This window comes from Pseudopipra pipra, chromosome 8 (assembly GCF_036250125.1).
Source record: "Pseudopipra pipra isolate bDixPip1 chromosome 8, bDixPip1.hap1, whole genome shotgun sequence".
In the NCBI taxonomy this organism is placed as follows: Eukaryota; Metazoa; Chordata; class Aves; order Passeriformes; family Pipridae; genus Pseudopipra; species Pseudopipra pipra.
In genome coordinates, this window is record NC_087556.1 from 28,479,318 (window position 1) to 28,494,455 (window position 15,138).

General features: G+C 39.3%; 1 protein-coding gene and 1 long non-coding RNA gene across 41 annotated transcripts in view; one reads left to right on the forward strand and one right to left on the reverse strand.

Moving 5' to 3' along the window:
- Window positions 1-15,138, forward strand: part of TCF7L2 (transcription factor 7 like 2) — a 176,329-nt gene that overhangs the window by 116,168 nt on the left and 45,023 nt on the right. The window lies entirely within an intron of this gene.
- On the reverse strand, window positions 3,743-11,001 carry LOC135418239 (uncharacterized). 2 transcript variants are annotated; one of them, XR_010432355.1, is made up of 3 exons: window positions 10,775-11,001; window positions 8,558-8,681; window positions 3,743-4,153 (listed from the first exon to the last, which is right to left on the reverse strand). It is a non-coding gene; the product is annotated as an uncharacterized LOC135418239 (long non-coding RNA). The 2 variants fall into 2 exon arrangements; XR_010432356.1 differs by lacking the exon at window positions 3,743-4,153 and having other exon boundaries at window positions 8,336-8,681.

Here is a 15,138-nt window from a genome sequence, read left to right on the forward strand (position 1 = left end):
AGTATAAGCAGAAGTGAAAATAAGTTGGTTTCTATTGCATGAACTGTAAGGCTTAAACTAAGCAGCAGAGGTAGTGGAGAAAAATACTTTGTCTGATACGAGGTGTGATGATAATAATACAGGCCAGGTCTACTTTGAAGACTTTTGCCAACACACTACATTGGTTAAGGATATGATGAAGTGTGATTTGGGATTTTTTTTGTTTTGGGATTTTTTTCTTCTGGGTTTTGGTTGGTTTGGGGTTTTTTGGGGTTTTTTTTGTTTGGTTGGGTTTTTTTTGTTTGTTTTGTTTGTTTGGGGTTTTTTGGGGTTTTTTTTTTGGTTGTTGTTTTGTTTTGTTTTGTTTTGTTTTTTAAACACCATTGTAGCTGTTCAGGCAGAATCCCCCGTGATTCCATAGATGCAATTATGCCAGCAAAACTGTGCTTTTGATGATATGGTTGATTTTGCTCACTGGAGGGCAAAATGTTGTGAAACCATGCTGGCTAAAGCTTGCTTTCTCCAGTTTAAACTGTGTGTGCTCCAAGGGTATAGTTTGACAAGGTTTTCTTTCAGTGCCCATACCAGCTTTAGCATTCACCCCCCATGCACATTGTCTTTGGGATATGGTTTTGCACTCTGGCTCATACGGCATCCGACTGAAGCAGCTGAAGGGAATGGCCTCACTGTGGCTCTCCTGTGTTTCTCCTTACCACAGTGCTGACGTTTCTGACTCCTGTCAGCTAACTCAGAAAGCTGTAGTGACAGATAACTTGGCAGAGGAGGGCTTCTTTTTTCCTTCTTTTTTTTTTTTTTTTTTTTTTTTTTTTTTTTTTTTTAGTGTATGGTTTTAGCTTCTCAAAGTGGTTCATTGTGAGCTTAGATGAGCAGTGATGGAAACCATAGAGACCTGCAAACTTGGGCTTCTGCCCGTGGTTGGGCCCACTCAAGCAGATGATAAACCATGCTTTCATCTGTACTGCCATGATTGGGAAACCAAATCAGAGATGGACTCTGGGCTAAAAGTAGCCCACCCTCAAATCACTCAGACGGATGGCCCTGGCTGGGGTCGGTCCCACTGTCTGGTCCATTGTGCATCTTGGCCACCAGCTGCACGGGCAAGACACGAATGAGCAGCCGGGATCAACGGACCTGGCGTGGCTGCCTGGAGAAATACGAGACGAGTTATGGTTTTAGAGTACTTAACTCACTGGCAGAGTGCTGCTGGAGCAGGTCTATACTGGGAATGTCTCACACCACAGTCTAGGAATGCTGGATTAGCCTTAATAGTCTTCATAGCGCAGATGGAGCTTATGCCGTTGGAGCTGCATTTTTGTGGTTTCACACAGCCCATCTCAGAGTGAGACAGTGCACAAAAGCGTGTCTTTGCAGGTGGAAGGATTTCTACCAGATCAGCTGTAGGAAGAGTCATTCGTAGGTATTTTCTTTGTGGATATTTGAGCCTTCTGTGGGGCCCCATAGCACCGGAGTCTGTTACCTAAATAGAAAGGCAAGACTTTGCATTGAGGACCGTATTACAGGGTAAAGGTCTGAGACTGACTGAAATCAACAGCTACCTCCTAAAACCTATCTGTAAAAAAAAACAAATAATTCTTTTGCTCATACCAAGGAAGCAGTATCAACAATTGTTGACATCCATGAACAGCAGATCTTGGGCTGGGGACAACTCCACTGTGTGTAGTATGAGCTATTCCCTTGAAATGCTATGATTTTTTTTTAATTATTTTTTTCCAGGGCTTCTAATTGTTTTTAAATTCAATCTGTTAGTGAAGGTACAAGAAAATGAAGCTCTTCTCACTTTTGATAGCCTCCAGTATTTGAATACCTGCTTCTGTGAAATGCAAAGAGGAATCCTTTACTTCATATTCTGCCTGGTGTTGTCTTTAAAAAAATGGACAAAATGCTGCCCTCAGGGAAAACGGGTTGCAAAGCTTCTCATTCTTTGCTAAGGCCAGGTTTCACCCAAAGTATTCCCACTTCCCGTATTTGCAAACCAAAAAATGTGCTTTAACCAAGAGTTAGAGCTGTCAGGCAAGGCTGGACTGCAGCGTAGATCATCCAGTGCATCTGACTTGGACTCCTTAAAATATTAGTGCTGGCTTCCCTCTCCCTCATCGATCTGCTGGAAGGCTCCCATACTGCTCCATGGAGAAGGGGCTACACCCCTGTTTCTGAGCTGGAAGAGGTTGTGAGGGTACGACAGTTCAGCAGGTTAGATTCCAGTAGATTGTGCTTGAGGTTTACTTACATGTGGTGGAGTTGCAGGGTGGGCAGCAGCGTGGTGCTATCCTGAGCTGTGGTTGTTTTCTCCAGCAGAGCCCATGGGCTGGGAACGTCCTTTGAGCTGGGAGTCTCCACGAGGGTGACTCGCATTTTGCAACAGCAAGGCCTTAAGTAACTTGCACAGCAAAGGCTGAAGTTAGAGCTGCAGGTTCTCCTTGCTCTAAAGGGCATTTGATGATTCAGCACACATATGTAAGCACACCATTCATTTGTGAGGATCTCTGCAGTTGTTGGGCATAATGGAACATGTTGGTATACTCTTTCTTGGTGAATAGAGTTAATCCGTCGACACAATAGACTAGAATGTCTCTTGAGCCCTACAGAAGCTATCACGTTAAAACAGGTTTATTCACTTTTAAAAATATATTATGTAAAAACTTACTTAGAGAGTTCATTAAAAACAGGATTTCTTTGTCCTTGTAAGACATTGGTGCTCACTAAGAAAAGTCTCTTGAGTGTGGGTTTATTTTTCAGGCGTGCAATGTGTGTCTGATTCTAAAATCTTTCTGAAAAATAGCTCTTCTGTTTATGCAGGAACCACATTTCCTTCCATGGTAATGTATTTTCTTTAAAAATATTAGTGAAATGCTGTGGAGGTACAGAGTTCCTCAATACATGTATTAATCCTAGCATACAATCAGCAGTTCTACCTTACTGACAACTAGTTCACATCTTGCAGAAATGTGAGCCTGAAGGGAAGCATATGGCAAGAGCATTGTAACCTGCTAGGATTGCTGCCTTTGTTTGCCTTTCAACTGTTGGCCCAAACTTGTACATGAAGATTTGATTTTAAAGTGTGGAGATACGCCACGAAGATGCTTTGACAAGTGTCTTAATGCCAGAAAGCACCATGATGAGTTGTGAAAAAAAAGACACCTGACCAGATGAGAATAGCTTTTGTCATGGTAATCTCTTGCATGTTGTTGCAGTTGCAGATAAAACATTCCTCTAAGCTCAGAAAAAACCCCAAAATTTAGAGAGAAATTGACTGTGTGACAATCCACTGGGCTGCTGCTACAGGCTATAGCTGAGTTGGGTCTCAAGGTACCTGTCTGATCTTTGGATTATCTGTGCTGCACCAAATGCACTCACTGCCCGGTAGCTCTTAGTGCAATTGCCTGCTGGTTCAGTGTACAAAGTGGGGTGACCTTTGGTGTACACCCTGTGCAAGACTGTAGTGTGATTTAGGAGGTTGAAAAGCACTGTCTCCATAATGTGGGAGAGCAGTGGGCACTGCTTACACGTTCTTAGTTGGTCACCTTGCACGCTTCTTGCAAGGTCAGCTTCAACCTATGACTAATTCCTCTGCAAAAGAAGCAGATGTCAGGATTAATTCATTTATATCTCTATATCACAGCATGATGTATTTTCTTACTACTGTAATTTGAGTCCTGTAATATATTTGCTTATTTTTTCCCTGTAGCTGTTATTGAAGTATGAATATCATTAATCTCCATCCCCTCAGAACAATTGGACTTTTGGGGGAGGGAGAAAATAGGAAGAAAGGGAGGATATCAGGTTGCTCTGGGATAGCAACTGGATTTTTGACCATATTTAAATATTACACATCAGTTAAGGCTCAAAGCTTTATCTTGTCTACAGAAATAACTGCATTCAGCCTGCCCGTGGATAAATCTTGTTATACTTTATTTCCATGATAAGAGAACAAGAGAAAGAACTAATTTTTAAACAGTGAGTTCCTACTATTTGTTTGAGGTCAGACACATAATTACTTTCATTGACTGGCTCCTAGGGTGTTAGCTCCAGATGTGGGTTTGGGATCATGCTCCACTGATGGCCAGATGAGGTAAATTACATGGTCTTCCTCATGTCTTGTGTCCTTTGAGTAAATTGGGAATAGCGGCCTTCCCTGCGGGGCAGAAGTGTTGAGAACATGAGTTTCTTTAAGATGAGAAGATTCTCACATACTGAGAAGGTGGCTTAAGGAGAAAGGAGGGACCTTTGGCAATGCCACCTTCTTTAAGGAGAATTGCCCCTTAGATCCTTTGCCGTTGTACAACTTCTAGGTCTAGACTGCCTCCACTCTTCCTTTGTGTAGGTACAGTGTCAGCAGAAATTTCAAGAGCTGTGTATTTATTGGTAGATTGTCCATCTGGCTCAGCGCAGAGGGGTGATGGAAGAGACAGTGGTACTGCCTCTGTTTTCCATAGAAAAAGGGTTGTAATCTAGGCTATACCAGTTTTCCTAATACTTGAGAGCCCATCTCACCACAGAGAGCAACTAGTTTCTCTGAAAAAACCCAAACACATTAATTCTAATTTATTTAAAACATTTTTAATAATAATTTAATATTGCTGGAAACAGATGTTGCCCAGCTATATTTCACCTCAGAGCAAAAGTTAGAGGCCAGGTTGTAAACACATGAAAACCAAGGCTTGAATAAGTTTAAGCTGTGTTACAAAAGAGCCATTGAAATTTGCTGTTATGTGTGCAGATATGTAATAGCAATTGACTGCACATGCAGTCTGTAGACAGACAAGCAGCGCATGTGTATGTGCAGTCCTCCTCTGGACAACTGCTTAAAAAAAGATCCATTCCAATCTTTATTTTTCTTTCCAGGTTACTTTTCAAGATCCTGGCTCACTGGTTTATTTTGGCTTGTGTATATTTATGCTCATTGTATTCAGAATAAAATTCTGAAAGTGCGTGTTAAAGCATCCAGGTTTTTCTGGTTTTGAGTTGAATTTGAGATGAGAACAAGTGGTAGAGTTTGGATCAGGTTCACATTCAGAGCATTGTCTGGAGATGTTCAAAGCCTTGTTTAGCTTGGCCCATGTCTAGATAGTAGTCTGTAATAACACTTGTTTTCAGCTTGTAACCGTCATTTGGCTCGGACTCTCTAAACTGCGAAGCAGCTCATTCAGAATTTGAGTCAGTTTGTCTGAAAAGCTTTTACTTAATTATTTTTTTAATTAGCAAGATACTTTCTAATTTCCTTCTTCTTCTGTTCTGTGTTTTACTTGGAGTTGTGGTTGTTCCATTTTTTTTTAAACTTGCAGCCAGTGTGCTTATACAAACAGAATTCTATAGAGGGAAAAATTGGCGTTGCTCAACAGTAATCATAAAATGGGGATGGTTTTGGAGTGTGGGGTGAATACTAGAAGCCTTTCTTGATGACTCCTAATCAAATCTGCTCTAGTATGGTCCAAACTCATCAGCTTGAGGGTTTGGATCCCAGTTGAGGGGCTCCTCCTGTGGGTTTTGCTGGGCTGTTCAGCATAGCCCTTGTACACCTGACAGAGACTGACACAGAGCATTACGGTAACCCCAGGACAGCTTTGAGTGCACATACAAGGTTATTATTTCCTTGCATTTATCAGTTATAATTACCCAGGTCAGATGTTTTATACCATTTGCTTATCAGCTGACCTGAAATGCTCCAGCTGGTCACTGCTTGTCTTGCAGTGTCCCATGTCCTCTCCACCTTGTCACTCATTTCAGCTTAATTCTACTTGAATTCTTAAAGTAGCCTTTAAGGACAAAACTGCACATGGCTCTAAATTGAGGATTGCTTCCTGTTTGTTAACCGATAAAGAGTTTTCCAGCTCAGAAATTCATGCTGCATAATCATCTTAACTTATAACCATAAATACATACTCTTGAGACAATGTATTCTTTGCATATTGATTAATGGACATGCTCTCTGTACAAAGTCCCTACTTCTGTGCAGTGATTAGAAAATATGTGATTGACATGGAGATCTCTGTTGTTTGCTGATGGGGATATTTTTTTTTTTAAAAAGCAACACCAAATCCGTAAATTCATATACCAGACTTCTTTAGTGAATTGCTATATTGCAGAGTCTTGTGCATCCTGCGTGATTTTTTTCTTGTGTGTTTTTAATTATTTTGACTATATGCTTTCAACCAACCCTACACCTATTAACTGTTATATCTGTTCAAAGTAACTCAGGAGGAAGTTCTCCAAATAAATGTCCTTTAATAACCCATCAACAGCAATGCCTTTTTATCCAACATATAGCAGTCAAGCAGGGAAGCACCGATAGCTTACATGCTTTGAGTGAATGCTTTGCATGCTAGTTTATTACATGAAAAACAAAAGCCTAACTTTGTGCAGGTATTTTCTATAGGTTGGTGCTCTGTGGGTTTGGTTTGACTAGTGTGCCATGCCCCACTGACAAGAGCAGGCAGGATGCAACACTTGCCTCTAGAATTCATTCAGGAAAATAGAATGGAGGAAAATATGATAAGTGTCAAAAGTGAAACCATTTTACTCTTCCCCCCTCCTTCCCAACATCAGCTTTTTCAGCCAAGTATAATTCTCATGCTAGATCAGACTTTAAACCCCTCATTTAGTCATCATTTGTATTTCTGAAAACTGTTATTTAACTATTATATGGAAAGCCAGCAGGATTATAATTTGAAATAGAAATGCATGTTGGTTCCTTGGCTTTATAATGACATGTTTATCTGCACCTCTAATGCTCTCATTGCCCAAGTCTGCACTTTTGATTAATATATTTGCCATTGAACAATTGGTTTGCCTCAAAATTGCACTAAAACAAATTAATTATGTCGCCTGTATAATTTGTATTCTCTATACACACCCCTTCCCAAATGTTTAGCTTAAATCTGTTTTTGTTCAGCATGAAATGTGCAGTAATGGTGATGTGCTCGGCACACATTACTATGTAGCTTCAGCACCGTTAGGTCCTTACTGACACCAGTCTGTAGGTTAAGAACACTTCAATTGGTCTAATTTGCAACCTGATCAGAAACACTGACCTGGTTAGTCTTTAACAATGAATGTGTCTAATGATAACTTGTAGACACCCTTAGTGAAGGCAATGATGTGTATACAAGGAGTCATTTCCAGCTACGCAGCGCTAGAAGGTCTCAGGCTGCCTTATCTGGGATATCGCCTTGTCCTGCATTTTTCTGCAGCGTGATGCTTTGTCACTTCTAATGATACCTATCCGTCAGGCTGCATTGATTGAAATGAAGATAAATTGAATTGATACAAACAGGAGTTAGATGACTCATTGATATAATTAGGCTGTCGGAATATCTTGCCACATTTTACTAATGTTAATTATATGGTCTTTTATATAGGAAACTTCAGTTAATTTTGTTCTTCACCAGAAGAGGATACAGCCATTTATTAATTGTGAGGTGGCTGTTAGCTTTATAGGAGTCGTTTTCTAGAGGAGAGGAGGTATGCTTACAGAATTTCCTTTAAGCTGTCAAAAGCCTGAAATTGATAACAACTTAAAAGAATCTAAACTGTTAATAGTTTACATTTATAATTCATCTAATGTGATAGTTTATAACATGAGAACCAAATATAGAGTGTAATAAAACAAGCTATTTATTGCAAATGGAAACGTGCTGAATAATGAAACAATACTAATTGCAGTTTAAACACTTTTGATATAAGCCATTTCTGAGAGGATGTTCCAGGAATAGGAGATGAGATATTCATCATAATAAGGATGCAAAAACCATTCAAAATATTTTCAGAAATACAGATAGGCTGTACATCTCTATGCCTCTCTTTTTTCCTCCCCCCCCCCCAAAAAAAAAAAAATTCTGGGTTTTATCTTCTGTCAGAATTGATCACAGGAGTCAGTTTAATTGGGAAATTCATTTAAAATAGTTTCTAATTGGCATCAGAGAGTTGAAAGTTCAGTACAAAGGTGAGATCTAAGCTTTCTAATTAGATTGAATGCAGTATGACTTCAAGAATAGTCTTGATAATTACAGAATTTAGTGCAAAATTATATTTTAATGAAATATGGTGATTTTTACAATGAGAAGTCCTGGAAATCTTATTCAGTCTTTCATCTTTTTAAAGAGGAGATAAATTGTTTTGTGCATCTGTGTATAAATTCTACCTTAAAACGTCACATAGTTTTATTAAAAAGTAAGGTTATTATCATTTTAGTTTTTCTGGATGAAGCTGACAGCTCTGCAGTTTGGATGCAAAACCTTATTCCAGGCATGCTGAATTTTTTTACTCAAATATAATTTTCTTTTGCATAGAATTATATTATAAACTCAAGTTTTCCTCCCTCCCTTCTCATTCGCCCCCCCCCCCCCCTTTCCAAGTTGTTTGATGCAGCTGAAATTGAAGGCTGAAGTAGAAGGGGCCACTTAAGTAGTGAAGGGTTTTTCTTTGTAAATAATAGATCAAGAGCACCGTAGCTGTATCTAATGGAGCCGAATGCAGCCTCCGTTCCAAGGACAGCGTGGGGTTTAAAAAAACATAACCATAGTTCATCCCCCTCACTAACCTGTGGTCAGTTGGGCTGCTGCTGTTGGCCAGTCACATGTTTTAATTCATCAGACATGTTTTTTTTATAAACCTCTGATAATATCAACACATGAATAGCAGGGATGATCGCTGGGATTTCCGGACTGAAACGACAAGGGAAAATAAAATAGAAGGGGTATTTTGTAAAATCTGTTTCTTCTTTTCAAGCCCAGGGGTTTACCTGGACACCAATGAACTTTACTTATAAACAGCAAAGTTAAGGTATGCTTTCAAAGAAGCTGAACTAGCTGTTCTGCAGATTTCTTCTCCTTCATATATTTTAAGCTGATAAAAATATTTCAAAGTCTGCACCTGCTTCTTGGAGTTAAACTTGAACTTATTTAAGGGGGGGGGAAGCTTATTCCTGGCATGCAGTGCAGTATTTCAGGTTTTAGGAGAAATAATTTAGTACTCCTGATATTTTGGAGAAAATATTTTACATATAACAGATATTACACTTTTCTTTCTTTTTGTCAAATTTCCTTATCTCCATTCTACCAAGTGGATGCAATTTCAACATCAAGATAAACAGCGATGTCATTGGCAAAATGAGTTGATTCTTGTCAGACATATAAACTTGATAAAAAAGACAAAACCACGTTCCCTGCCCATGGTCCAGCAGATTTGTTTGAATGCAGTCAGAGGCTCTGAAGCCCTTTCACAGGCAAAACTCAAAACACCCATTTGTAATTGATTACCAGGATTGGGCTCTAACTTGAAAAGGCATATTCCTAGAAATTGCAAATGCAAAACAACATAAAAAAAGCTGTCGCAGGACAAATTCATTCTGTTTTACACTCCCTTCTGTGCTTAAAGTGTCTGTTCCTTGAATGACACTGGTAGATTTGCTTGTAAAATAATTCATCTTTCTTGTGCCACTCACTTCTTTGCTTTATGAAATCTTGTAAAATCAAAAGAAGCAGTTTCTCTGGTGGTTTTTGCAGGTTTTGCATTCAAAACCAAACACAAATATTCGCTGAGAATTTTTGCATAATTATCTTCTGAAGATTTATAGTTTGCCTAGAATTTTTTTATATTTTACTTACTATTTTTCTTAAATATAGACCATTTTGTTGTGTGTTTCATTCTGATTCGCTTGTATTTTAAAACGATTGTGTTTTCTGACTAATAATTTATTCATTTCAATCAAAAGCCTTCTAAGCACAGGTTGCAATCATCTGCTGCAAATTATAGGAAATAAAACATAAGCTGCGCTTCACCTTCGTTCTGATCAGAGTTGGCAGGGGTTGTGGCAAACAGTAAAATGTCCAAAATGAAATTTCAGAAATAAAAAAAAAAAACCACCAAAAACAAACCAGGCAGATTAACCATCAGTCATGAGTGTCTCAGAGTTTTTCTTTTCTCTTCTGCTGTAAACTAATGGTACAAGTTTTTCAAGCGCCAGCTGCCTCTGTTCCATGTCCAGCATCCCTCCCAAGTACGGCCGAGCTGAGACGCTCATTCTGCGCCGAGTTCACTTCTCTGCGCGGGCAGGAAAACACTGCGAGAGAGACGGAGGCACCTCACCAAACCTCCCAGGAGTTCTTCTGTTTTTCCTCCCCTCTGTCTTCTCTAGTTTCTTTTCATGTAGCAACAAAAATTACAGAAACCCGTTCAGTGTAACCTTTTTTTCCTTCCCCCTTTCACCTTCCAGCTGCTTACCAGAGAGATCAGATGTGGAAAAGCCAAAATCCCAGAATATGATGAGCCCATTAAATTATATGATTCCTGCAATTTGTTTCCTTGCCAGTTTTCAGCTTTCTGTTTTGTGCTTTCTTAGCCAGTGCCGGGGAAAAAAAAAAGGCATCTTGACAGCTAATAGATAGCCCAGGCATCAGTTGCCGAGACATTTTGTCTTTTGTGACATTGAGGAAAAGACAAGGAAGGGAATGGAAACAACTAAAAAAATGTCAAAAGATCAAAAAATCAATGGGCTGAAGGAATGTGATCTGTTTATCAGGGTGTAGCTGCTCTTTCTGTTTGCATTAAGTCCGAGTGAGTGTCTTTGGTCACCACTAAACTTGCTTTTATTCACTCCCTAGGAGATGTAATACAAGCATGAAACGGTGGTTCACAAAGCAGGCACAGCAGCAAAGCAAATAAATAAATAAGTAAAGCAAGCCGGGGCTTCTTTAAAGACCACAAAACCAGGTTTATTGCCTTACAATTTTTTTTACCTCGCATTAAACACGCTTACCTTTCTCTTGAAACTTGTTGCTGAGCGCAGCAAATGGACCATGTTGTGTTGACACGGGTGTCTTGTTTCTGTGTTACTGGGAGGTTATTTTTATGTATTTATTTTTGAAAATGTCAATAAAATGAAAAGAGGGCGAGAGTTCAGCAAGCGGAAGTTCTGGCAGCTGATTGAATGCATGTGCTTGGTGCTTGACAGTTCACGTCAAGTCTTTGGTTGGACTTTCCCTTTGCTTTCCTGGGCAGGGAGTTGGGTTTGTTTTCTCTGAAACATGAAAAGAGTTGGGCGAATGCAAATGCAAGGCAGCTCTGGCGCGCACCTTTCCCCCGCACACCGGTAATGTAGTGTTTGCTGGGGTTTTAAAGTCACTGGATATTGCATAGCTCATAAATTCTTCACAAGCATGGATGGAAGGGGGGGGGAGATGCGTGTGCATGTATCAGGAGAGCGCGCGCATGTGTGTGTGTGTAAGTGCTGTCCCAGCCTATGAGAACTGATGGAGCAGACAAGGCAACGCTACAATCTGTTGGACAAATTTTTTCTCACCCCTTGTAGTTGTTATGTGATAGGAAGTATGGCAAGGGCTGCATATTTTATAAACTTTCTATTAAAGTTGTGGCATGTTATCATAAAACTGAATTGCGATACTTTGTATTACACTCTGGGATTGAGAGATAGACATAGGATTAAAAAAACAATTTCTAGGCATTTCTAGATGATAAATTTAATTTTCTTTGCTATTTGGAGGTCTTCTTTGAAAATGCAATTGTAATGAACGCATTCAGAACTGGAGAATAGATTTACCCTTGGCTTCAAATAGTTGACGTTATCAGGCTCTGTCATTCGTTCCTTCCTATTTTCGGGCTGCTAATTGATGTTTTTGATGTCAGCAAGAAAATTGAAGAAAATGTCATGTGTGAACCAGTGCGGAAGTTAATAAGATTGACTTCGTTGACAGAATTTACAATGAGCACAGAGACCGCATAATGGGACCGCTGCGAATTCGTGTGCTCTCTTTGGAGTCAAAATTGACACCTCACGCTAGGCCAGCGGTCGATAGGAAAGATGCAACATTTGGGAAGGTTCCTAATCTCAATTTTTTTCTTCTTCCTTTTTTTTTCTCTCCTTCTTCTTTCTTTCTTTCCCCCCCTCCTCTATTACCTTTTGGTCTATGGAGCTTATCTAGTTGCAGAAGCAGCTGTTTATCCAGAGGGCTACTGCTTTGGACCAAGCCAGAGCCTTGGTTCAATCTCTCAGCGCTCCACAACAATGCTCATTTTTTATGCTGTTTTGAGTCTGAAAGCAAAAGAGTCTTGAAAAGGTTAGATTAAGATGTGTCCTAAGGAAAGCTATACTAATATTGGACAGGGTCATTGCATATGCTTGGGCTATGTGCAATAAAGCTGAAACGTAAATCCTCTCTGTATAAAGGAAGGAAGCTGTGGGACACCTACCTGGGCGTTAAGCATAAGAGAAGACTACAGCTAAGCCTTACTCTTCCTCTGGGCTCCAGTGCGTGTGCATCTATGTGAGCGTGTACGCCTGCATGTGCAACCTCCAAAACTTCTGACTTTCGCAGAGGTGGTTTTCCCCCTTTTTTTTTCACTTGGATAAAACGGGAATTCAAACTTTCTCAAAGTAGCAAAAGGCTTCACTGTAATAGTTTAATTTTCCAGTAATGTGGCAAAGTTTATTGGATTTGTGTGTATAATTATGGAATGGATTAGCCGAGTTTGGTTCAGTGAATCTGATTATTTTCTGGCCTTTAGGGAAATGCGCTAAAACCCTAATATGTCCACTACCCCCAAGCGGTCTCTTTTTGAAGGCGCCGCACAAAATGTGGTCTCTACTAGCGTTCAGCCTCCAAGGATCTTCAGTGAGAGACATTATTCTTGGAATATCCAATTAATTCCACGGGCAGTGATCAGTTAGCGCTTCTTCTTCCTTTCTCGCCATTTGAAATGCTAACACAATGAATATTTTCTCATTGGTCTGCGTCCCTCGGCTAAGCTGTTGCCGCGGGCTGAGAATTTCATCGACTGATGAGACCAGAGGCTGCGCCGATAAAAGGTTACAGTACGTGATTTGCATGCCAAGTGGGGTTTGGTTTCATGAACTTAAAAGTTCTTTAACTTTTATTTGACTTTTTTTTCTTTTGTACATAGATGAGGGTTGTCGGAAAAATTTTTTTCCCCAAATTTTCTGGTTTGTTTCCCAAAAAATCACTGAAATTAGCTATTAGTGTGCAATACAGTTTTGGTTTGGATCTTCTTAAGCAAACAGGTATGAAACATGAAATCTTTTGTACAAGTGAAACCAAATTAAATGTCTGTTCCAACAATCATTGAAAACTTAGTTTTAGAAAAAGGCTTAAAAATTGTAAGAGGTTTCCAAACAGATGTGGCCAAGTCCAGTGTTTCCATTTTCTCTTATAGTGCAGTGTCAGAGTATATTTTTAAATAGGCTTTAATTCCTCAGCAATTGCAGTAAATTCTGGGAGGCATAACAGAATGAAAGTAATATATTTAGCTTTCATATATATTAAAAGAGGGAAATCTCCATGTCCTTTGAGTGGTGGGAATGGGAACCATGGGTTAAAACGACACTAGCACATTCCTGGAGAGTGATTAAGACAGACTGTTTGGCACTGTTATTCAATGGTAAGTTGGTGGAAGTTCTTGAAGTATTAATTATGTTCCATCAAGCACGAGCAAATATTCCAACAGCAAAACAAGGAAGCTGTTATCTTTGTCTTCAACATAGTGTTTTGCACAATTGCCTATGCAATTCATTTGTAAATGTTGGCCATGCCAGCTAAGACAGGGTTCCAGGACTGAACAATGCCGTGATCCTGGGATAAACGATCTGATCGGAAAAGTTTTAGAGGTAAACTAAATTGAAACAAAGCAAGTACCACACATCAAATGCAGGCTTTCATGATTTGGTGAGGGTGAAGGAGGGTGGTGCTGAAATAAAACCGCGCGCAGAAGGTCTATGCTCTGTGTTGTTCTTGACTTGCAGAATGTCTTAGATGTATGTTGTAAGCCGTTGACAAACTTTGTTGGTTTGGAGATGTGACGGATGTATTTTCTGATCTGAGAAGTATTTGGGAGATAGAGATAATTTTTTTTTCATCCTCTTTTCCCTCTCCCTCCTTCCCCCTCACCCTCTCCTCCCCCCCAAAAAAAAAAAATAAAAAGAACATCAGCCTTCTGCGCTACTCTAATCTTAGAGGCTGGATAATACGGTTGGAGATTTGACATATTCCTACTGAATAAAAATCAGGAGACCCTTACCAAAATTGTTAGCAAAAGGGACTGGCAGAACTAGGTACAGAGCGGGGTGTTTTTTTTTTTTCTCTCCCCTTCCTTTCGCTAGCTGTCTAGGAGGAGTAAAGCAGGTGGCTCCCCGTGGCTGACTTTTCATGACAACATGCCATTAGAAATTGCGGTCCTGTTGATCAATCCACTCGACATGACAGCTTTGCCGCAAGGCCTGGCTCTTTGAGCACCAGCGCTCTGGCTTTTCCCTCCTTTTTTCCTGCACTAATTGGTGAAAGTTTTTACTGTGCTTGTGGCATAGGAAATTCTTTTGAACATTGTCACAATCAAGTGTTGACTTCTTTAGAATTGCAAGTAGGTTAAGTGAGTATCAACATTAAAAAAAAATCCGCAAAAGGTATTACTATCTAAATTTATTAAAGTAAAATTGGGAAAACACACTGATTGAATTATATAAAAAAAATTTGATGCAGAGGAATCAATTAAACTAACATTCCTTTTCAACTTTGTATAGCCAAAGATGCTACCATATTTGTGTCTCAAAAAGTAGAAAGGAAGAGATAAATTTAGAGTTCTTATTTTCTTTCTTGCTTAGTCAGAAGCACAGAACCAAGCCATATCTCTCGCCTTAAATACAGACAAATGAATGCATCTTAGTACTTGGAAATTTAATAGCTAGTGGATTTTTCAGGTGATTTAAGGTACTTTAAACCATTATGCACTAAATAAGATATTTTAAAAAATTCTGTTTCTTGAAAAAACAGAAAAGAAAAAACTGTAAATTCAGTATTCAGGAAAAGGAGGAGGATAGCCGTGTGTTCACACATACTCTGGGAAAGCTTATGGAACATTTGTGTAATTCTTCCACCTGAAATGCAGTCGGGAAACTTCTGTAATAGATCTTGTGAGAAACTCCCTCAGCTGAAAAATGGGATTATGGATGTTTTCAGATGAAAGTTTATTAAAACACTGAATACTTGTTGAAAAATTCACATGAAAAAATAAGAAATGTTTATAAAATATTATTATTAATGAGGAAAATAATAAATTTCTATTACAGGAAAATACATTTTAAACAAAGTGCAT